General features: G+C 35.3%; 1 non-coding gene across 1 annotated transcript; it reads left to right on the top strand.

Moving 5' to 3' along the window:
- The first annotated feature begins 328 nt into the window (after positions 1-328).
- On the top strand, positions 329-400 carry TRNAT-GGU (transfer RNA threonine (anticodon GGU)). Its single transcript has one exon. It is a non-coding gene; the product is annotated as a tRNA-Thr (tRNA).
- Positions 401-8706: the final 8306 nt, after the last annotated feature.

Below are 8706 nucleotides of genomic sequence, written 5' to 3'. Positions count from 1 at the left end.
ATAATTCAATAAAATCTATTGAATCTATGTCAGTGTCAGATTGGTACATGTATCAATCGAGTAAATCTCGTTTTGATTGGTCAGTAAAAGGAAAGAGGCGGGGTCGGTCTTGAAACAATTCATTGCATTATTAAAAGAAAATTGACCCGCTTCACCTTTTGAGGGTAAATCGAATTGATCCTTTACTTTATAAATATAAATGAAACCCCTATGTATATGATATGTACATGATATATACATATATTATTTTTATTTGTATTTGTTTGCAGTATGCAGTGCAGTAGACTCATAATGAAAATGGCTATAATTCATGAATTGAATACAAAGGGCCCTTTTAACTCAGTGGTAGAGTAACGCCATGGTAAGGCGTAAGTCATCGGTTCAAATCCGATAAGGGGCTTTTTTCACTAAACTAAAGTTTTAGTCTTCGTTTTCGGTGTAGAATAGAGATATTCTTTTTATTTGTAAAAAGCAAATGGTAACCACCATTATAATGACTTTTTATTATTACGAGTTATAGTTAGAAAGTTTATTAAAAAATGAAACATTATTAATTCATTATTATTAGTTACTATATAAATAGTAATTAATAATTGTAGTTATTAGAACTAGTCTACCCTCTCCTGTAATGAGAGAGTAGTTTTTTCATGTTTAATTATTAAAATTGTTGTTTGTTGACAGGAATATTCTAGAATTAGATGTCCAATTATTTTTATGAAATGTCCAATCACTATTATGAATTACCAAACCAAAGTATTCTTACTTCTCCATTGTTCTTATCAAACCCAGCATAAAATTTTAAATAAAGAAAAAGTAAGTGGACCTAACCCATCGAATGACGACTATATCAGCTATTCTGATATTTAAATTCGATATAGATTAAATTGTACAAGCGGGTTTTTTTATTTCCTTATCCCGCGCAAGGCAAGAATTTGTCGATATTTCCAATTTCATCAATCTTCTTCTTCTTGCTGGATACTCCATGGGAATAAATCGATATTTTTTTTTCGCTACATATACATATAAAACATATAAAAGTAAAAGTTTATACATAAAATAAAAAAGTATATTTAAAAATATATTTTTAAATATCTTTCCTTGATTTTAGAATCCAATATTGTTTTGTTCTTCCGCGGAGATGTTCAAACCCATTTTAGCTCATTTAACTCCAAACATGCATTTATCTGTTTTATGTATACAGTTGACAGGAATCTGAACCTTGTTCTCTTTGTTGCATTCATCTCCTTGAGTCGGGATGCTGCCACATGACAGTGCAACACTAGTAGATTTAGCTTTCATGCAACACTGAATCTGCATTTCTTTTTGCTTGTTGATTCTTTTCACAACTTAGTTTTTCAAAACTTAATTTGGTATTACAAACTAAACTATACTCTGAAGTATATTTTAGCACCTGCATATCATCCAGGTTGTTTGATGCTCTAATCTTTGAAGTACTCTGGTCTCAATGCCAGATCTTCATTTTTATAATGGTATATACTCAATGGACTATGTAGAGCTAAAATGATACCAGATGCTTATGATTTGGTTTCATTGATGCAGAAACTTGGCATTATTCCTAACCATATAACTTATACAATTCTAATGAATGGCCACTTCAGATCAGGTGAAACTGATTATGCTATTCTGCTATTTAACAAGATGAGCCAAGAAGCACATGTTCTAGATGAATTTGTTTACAATACATTGATTAGGGGGCTTTCTGGGGCTGGGAGAATCAGTGAAGCACTTTCTGTTGTAAAAATGATGCAAAAAGAGGCCTTTTTCCAAACAAGAAAGCCTATAACAGACTAGCTGAATCTCTATCTCTTACTTCCACTAAACTTGCTGTCAAACTGCTAGAGGAAAACATGGTCATCTATGAGTATTGAAATCCATTCAGAGTATGGCTTGCTAAGCTTCAGAGGTTCTTTGATGGTGTTTGAAAATTGTAAATCAGTTACTTGTTTTGTGCCTTATAGTAATCTTCTGATAGTTAACTTTTATTTCCATAATGCATAATTCTCTACTTGATACATTCATACCAAATGTGTTGGCTATGTTACATGTAGGAACTCTCTCAAAGTTTTGGATAAATGTTGATACCCCACTAATGTTCCATGAGAGAATAAATGTTGATACCCCAACTAATGTTCCATAAGCAAGATTAGATTGTTGCTATAGAGTTTTATGTGAGTAGTTGTATTGCATAATGATCCCTTTTGTTTTGCAATGGTGTTATAATAGGAATTGATGTGGCTCATATATAGATCGTCCTACTAATTTCTTGTGATTTTGCTGCTATAGAATTTTGTGTGAATAGTTGTATTGTGGAATGATCATTTTTATTTTGCAACGAGGTTATAATAGGCATCAATATATATGGTTCATTCATAGGCTGCTCCCTAATTTCTTAGTCTTGCAATTTTGTTGCTATAGAGTGTTGTAGTTGTATTGCGAATAGTTGATATATAAGGTGCTTTTGTTAAGCCTGACCCAATCACATTAGGTAGTAATTGCATCATTTTTATCTCATAATGAACATTTTTTTTTTCTAATTTTTACTAACGATTTCATTTTTATTTTGAATGTGTATGTGTTATAATGTTATTTTGCAGATATAGATATGTCCGACCAGGCAGCAGCGCCCGATGATCAAATTGTTTTGCGAGTTGTTGGAGGATGGTAAGTATTGGTGTTATTAATACTTTTTAATTCATAAAATTTTTTATGACATATGTCTAATATTTATACGTTTTATAATAGAGTTTTACTCTGAGGGTCACTGAGTTGCAGCGTACATATCTAGTAACTTTCACAAGAGAGTATGTCTTTTATATTATACTTGGAGGCATGTTGACGAGGACATGCGAAACTTTTACTACCAGGAGTTTTTGGTAAGTTATTTTAATCAACAATGAACTTGTATTTGTTTATACTAATTGAATACTTTTTTTTGCAGAAAAAGTATACCTGGGAGCCAGGACATGAGCAGGAATTTAAACAAACCTGGAATAATGCTTGTGCCAAACTGTACAAAGATCTGCTTTATAAATGCAAAAAAGGGCATCAGACCTATCTTTCATCCCAGTAGAGATTTGGGATGTATGGCAAGCCATCTGGGTTGTAGAAAGATGACAGTCAAATTCAGTGACAGCTTGAGCCAACAGAAACACCGAACTGGCTGGCCCTAGCACTGGATCCACAAAGCATACAGCTGGATCCCGTTTCATTCACGAGCATACTTTGGACTTGGTGAGTTTACAATTAATATATTTATATTAGAATTATTTAATTAGTAATAATTTGATTTTAATTTAATTGTATTTTTTAATCTTCAGGAGCATGAGTTATAGCAGCCTTCTATTTGTTAAGAGATTTTTATTAAGACACAAGTCCAAGGATGACACATTTATCGATCCTTGTTCGTAGGCATTAGACGTAAGATTTTAAATTTTAAATTTATTTAACAATTTAGTATAGTGATTATTTTTTCTAATTCTATAATTTTATATTAATTTATTTTTAAACAGGCTGAAATATCTACTAGAGTTGCACAGGCGTCTCAGCCTGATAGAGAGGGAGGTGAGATGCAGACTCTCTCAATCGATCAGTTAAATGAAATATATTATGATGTGGTCGGTGGGAGGAAGAAGTGCTCAACCCTCTACGGTCTAGGATCTCAGGCGAGAGTCGTATATGATCGTGTGATGACCCCTAGAGCTAGGGGTCGTCCCAGCAGATCATCTTCTATGGTAGAAGTCTTAAAACAAGAAAATCAAGAATTAAAGAATCGACTCTTCACATTAGAGGTGCAATTTCAAGAGTCTTGCGAAGTCCAGTTGCGATACGAGCATATTGCGTAGCAGATGCAGGCCTTCATGGATGGCATGAGTGTGACGCCGCAGTGTTCACCTGGTTGGACCTCAGAGGAGACTCAGGACCCTAATGACCCTAATCGCTGCTTGCAAGGTATGTTAACATTTGTATTTTTTTTTTAAATTATGACTTGTAAACATATATTTTCAAAATAAATGCATATCATTGATTTATTGCTAACCTATTTTATTGTCTTTTTTGTAGGGTTGAATATTTTGGCTCGCTTAGTTTAGATATTTTTTCTAGATTTTATTGTATTTAAACATTTGATATAGTATTATTGTATTCAGATATTTGTATTCAGATATTTAGTATTTGTGTTGTAGTGTCCTTTATTCCTGTTAAATTATTTTGTGATTAAATTGCTTATTCTTGTAGTGATTAGATTGTTGTGTTGTAGATTGATGTGATTAAATTGTTAAATTGTTTTGTGATTATATTGTTGTGTTGTAGTATTGTTGTAGAAAATAAAACAAATTTTAAAAAATTTAAGAATATTAGCGATGGTTTTTTTTAATTTTCGTCGCTAATTAGTGATGAAAATATATCATTCTGTGTTAATTAGCGACCGATTAGCGATGAAATTTTAATTTCCATCGTTAAAACTTAGACCAAACAATGAATTTTTGTTTGCCTTTTTTGTGACGGAATTTAAATATTCGTCGTTAATTTTAGCGATGGGATTTAGAAATCCATCGCTTAATTAGCGATGAAATTTTAATTTTCATCGCTAATTAGAGATAAAAATATAACGTCATCGTTAAAATTAGTGACAGATTAAAACGTTCTGTCACTAACTTTAGCGACGGATTAAAACTTTTCATCGCTAATATTAGCAACAAAATTAAAATTTCATCATTAATTAGCGATCGAATTTTAATTTTCGTCGCTAAGATGACTTAGCGATAAAAAAAAAAGCGACGAAAAAAGAAGCAGTCTCAAGTAATGTTTCTAGCATTAGTAAGTGCCCTAATATAATCACCTACTAACAAAAAGATAATAAAGTATACCTCCATTGGCTTGCTCAATCAGGTATAACCCATAAGCGGGGAGTACTATAATACCTTCAAAAATTATCTGTATAAAATCAACACATAACAAGTATATAACAAGTCTTAACTTTGTGCAAATTTATGCTACCACTGTTTGATCTAGTGGGCAGTTAAGGTCACTATTTGCGGGCAAACTCATGCTACCACTATCTAGTCTAGTGGACAGATAGGATGAGGTAGCTATCTAACTCCTTAGCTGTTGATTGCGGGCGAACTCACACTATTACTATATGATCTAGTGGGCAGTCAAAGCAAATGAATGTCACTGTCTGTGGGTGAATTTACGCTATCCCTATTTATCTAGTGGGTAGACAAGATATAGCTATCTAGCTACGGACTTTGAGCGAACTTATGGCATCAATATCCGATCTAGTGGGTAGTCCAAATACATATACATGTAATAAATAAAAGCAAAACAATCTCATCCAGGAGAATAATCTACTAACTATACTTGGTAGGTTATCCCAAATATAAATGTACAAATATAAATGACAATAAATAGCATGGATAGCAATGACACTGCATATACTGCAAAAATAATCTCAAATAGTGATGGAATTAGTGACAAAATTATGATTTGGTTGTTAATTTTGCAATCGATATCATCTTTGGGTTGCTAAATAATGACGATAATAAAATCAGTCGCTATTTAATGGTGAAATTATACTTCTATCACTAAATAACGACGACAATAAATTGATCACTATTTAGTGATGGAATTATACTTTGGTCGCTAAATAAAGATTGAATCATGATTCCGTCGCAACTTTATCGATCGAACAAAGGTTCAGTTGCTAATTTTAGTGATTGAACGCAGGTTCGGTCACTAAGTTTTGATGAGAGCGGGATTAGGATTTAGGGATTGAAGTTGCCTTTTAGGGAATTTTATTAATGATCGAGCTCGGGTTTGATCGCTAAAATATTCCTTAAATCGCGATCCAGCCCCACAACCTCGATCTTGTTTTCTCCTAAACCCTAAAAATTCTTAAAATACGATCCACCTCTGATCTTTGTGATTCTCTTCGGTGTGGTCTCTCTGGCATCGCGGGGTGGGGGAGGTTGTGAGTTTCTCTTCTTCGATTTCACCTTTTCTTTGCGGTTGGTTGCAGGTGGCCGTGGGTCAGCGGGCTGACCGTGGGGTTGGCGATAGGGTTGGCTGCGCGGTGCGAGGTTGGTGGCGCGATCGACTACGGGGCCGATCACAGGGTTGCTTGGGGGCTTAGCCTCAGCGTCGATTAGGTCATGACGGGGCTATTGGTAGGGTGTGAGGCTATAGGGGTCAGGAGTGGAGCAGTTATGGTCGACTGCGAGGCTGCTAGGCTAGCCATGGGGTTGGCTATTGTCACAATCCGAGAGACAGCCGCCCAAAAAAAATTCGACAACATCTCCCCAATATCCATGACAATTCCCTAAATACAAGTATATATAAAGGCCCACACGGCCTATCCATATTACAAAATATGGATTTATATACAACTAAACAAAAGAAAGGTGACCCACACGGCCACTAACACATCCTACACATAAGCATAACAACCTAAATCTAAATCTACATATAACTACTAATGAATAACTCGAAAAGTAATGAAAATCTGAAGTTACGCATGTGGAAACATAACAGGTACAACTATGAAATCACAGATAAGAAACATACTATAGTTTCAAAACACCGATACAAAATCAAAAATATGATACTGCAGGAAGTAAACAAACTACATACTATGTATCACAAACATATTACAAATACAATCACACACAAAGACATGAATCCCCGTCGCTGTGAGATGGCATGACTGGCAAATCTCTGGCCTCATCTGTAGTCATGTGATCAATAATATCTCTGTAGGTAATAAACAACTAACATGGATCTCATGAAATACAATGAGCCATATGAATGACATATCACACATAATGCAACAATCAAGAGTCAACCAAGTATACAACCAAAATGCAGTTGTAAAATACCAAAAAATATTAAGGGTTTAATTTGTAAATAAACTTTTCTTAGGGTTTATGGGAAGGTTAGGAAGGTTTATTAAGTTAAACCTAAAGGTGAATGAGTTTAATATTAAATCCTAACCTATCTTATAAGTCAATTAGGGTATTGGATGGCAATTGGGTTAATGGGTTATTGATAAAGGATTAAAGGGGTATTGGTTTAATTGGCTTAAAGGGTCTTAACCCATTTAACCCATTAGCAAATGAACTCGTTTAGAATTCTTCCCCAAAATCGCGAAGTCGCGATTGCTTTCACCCGAATAGCGCGAGTTTCTTCCCTTCTTCCTCTTCTGATCAATCTCCCCTCTTCTCCTCTTCTTCTTTCACCCGAGCGGTGTGTTCTTTCCCTGATCAGCATCCTCCTCGCCATCACATCTGCTCCATTCGGCTGAAGGTGAAGGCGTTTCAGCGGTTGCCATTCCCTCGCAAGGAGCGCAGAGAGGAAGAGAGGAGAACGACGAGCAAGAAACCCTGGTTGCGATCAATCTAGGGTTCTCATTTCGATTGTCTCTTCAAGTCTGGGAGTTTTATTCCTTGTCCGATCGATTGAGCAAGAAGACACACATCCCCGTCGGACGCTGCCTTTTCCCCTTGTTTTCCCTGCTGTGGTTTGATCTGGAGAGGCGACGGTCAGCGACGTAAGGAAGGGAGGAGAGCAGATCTAAGGGAACGATTGGTAAGTAGCTTGATTCTTATGTATTCTTGGATCTTTGGGTTCTGTGGATTCCTAAACTTGAGATGGATTCATAGAGGTCTTGGATTTCTGCAAATCTTGCTCGGCAACAAGGTGGATGAGGGCCGGCGGCTTGATGGAGTTGAGCTAGGGCAAGGAGAACTAGGGTTCGGCTCTACCTGAGGTGAGGAATTTCCACCTTCTCCATTGTGTTTTGAGTTTTATTTTGTTGGGAAGGATTCTTATTGACCAGGGTTTGGAATAGAGCTTGGAGTTTCAGCTGAGAAAGTGATCCGGCAGCTTTGCTTAGGGCAGAGCTTGTTGTTAGGGCAAGAACCTAGTGCACGGTTTCATCCAAGTAAGGGTTAAAGATTCGTATGTTCTTTTTTCCTTTTCTTGGTCATCTCAGATGGAATTCCCTTCTTGCAATTTGTTAGTATGGTTACAAATTAATCTGATTGTTGTTTGATCAGATTGGTGGGGATCACAGGTTATGGGAATGGATTCTGGCAGCAATCGTGGTCAAGAACACAGCTAGGGTTTTACTCTGAGGTAAGCCTTTGAAGTTTATTTTTGGTAGCATGCCGTAGGTTGTTTATTATTGATGTTAGATAGGTTAAGGTTGGGTTGATTAGTTTAGGTTTAATTAAACCTGAAATCATTTGGGTTAATGAGTTAATACAATTAATTAGTTAATTGGTTAATACAATTAATCAATTAATTAGTTAACTTGTGTTAATAGAAACGTACTTGATTCCTAGCATGGATTGAATTATAATCCTACTAGGTTAGAATGGGTTTATGAACCTAATATGAGTTATCCTGGATTTGATTGAATACAAAATTAGTTGTATTAAATTATTAATACAACTAATCGATGGTTTGATTAAATCCTGATAATAACAACTCAACGGTTAGATTGGTCTCGCCCTAAATGGAATTTAACTGACTCTAAAATTGATTAGGATTTCTTCGTGATATGACTTTACATTTAGGGATGTATTATTTTCTTGCAGAACCTTGAGAGGTTATAGGACTTTCGTATTATACGAGGACATATTTCTGGGGATTCTAGGATTTGACCTGCGATTGATTAGGTGGGTAATT

The sequence above is a fragment of the Curcuma longa genome, chromosome 12 (genome assembly GCF_044706935.1).
Source record: "Curcuma longa cultivar G26 ecotype Majalengka, Jawa Barat chromosome 12, ITB_CL_G26_1.1, whole genome shotgun sequence".
In the NCBI taxonomy this organism is placed as follows: Eukaryota; Viridiplantae; Streptophyta; class Magnoliopsida; order Zingiberales; family Zingiberaceae; genus Curcuma; species Curcuma longa.
This window is presented reverse-complemented; position numbering and strand designations above follow the sequence as displayed.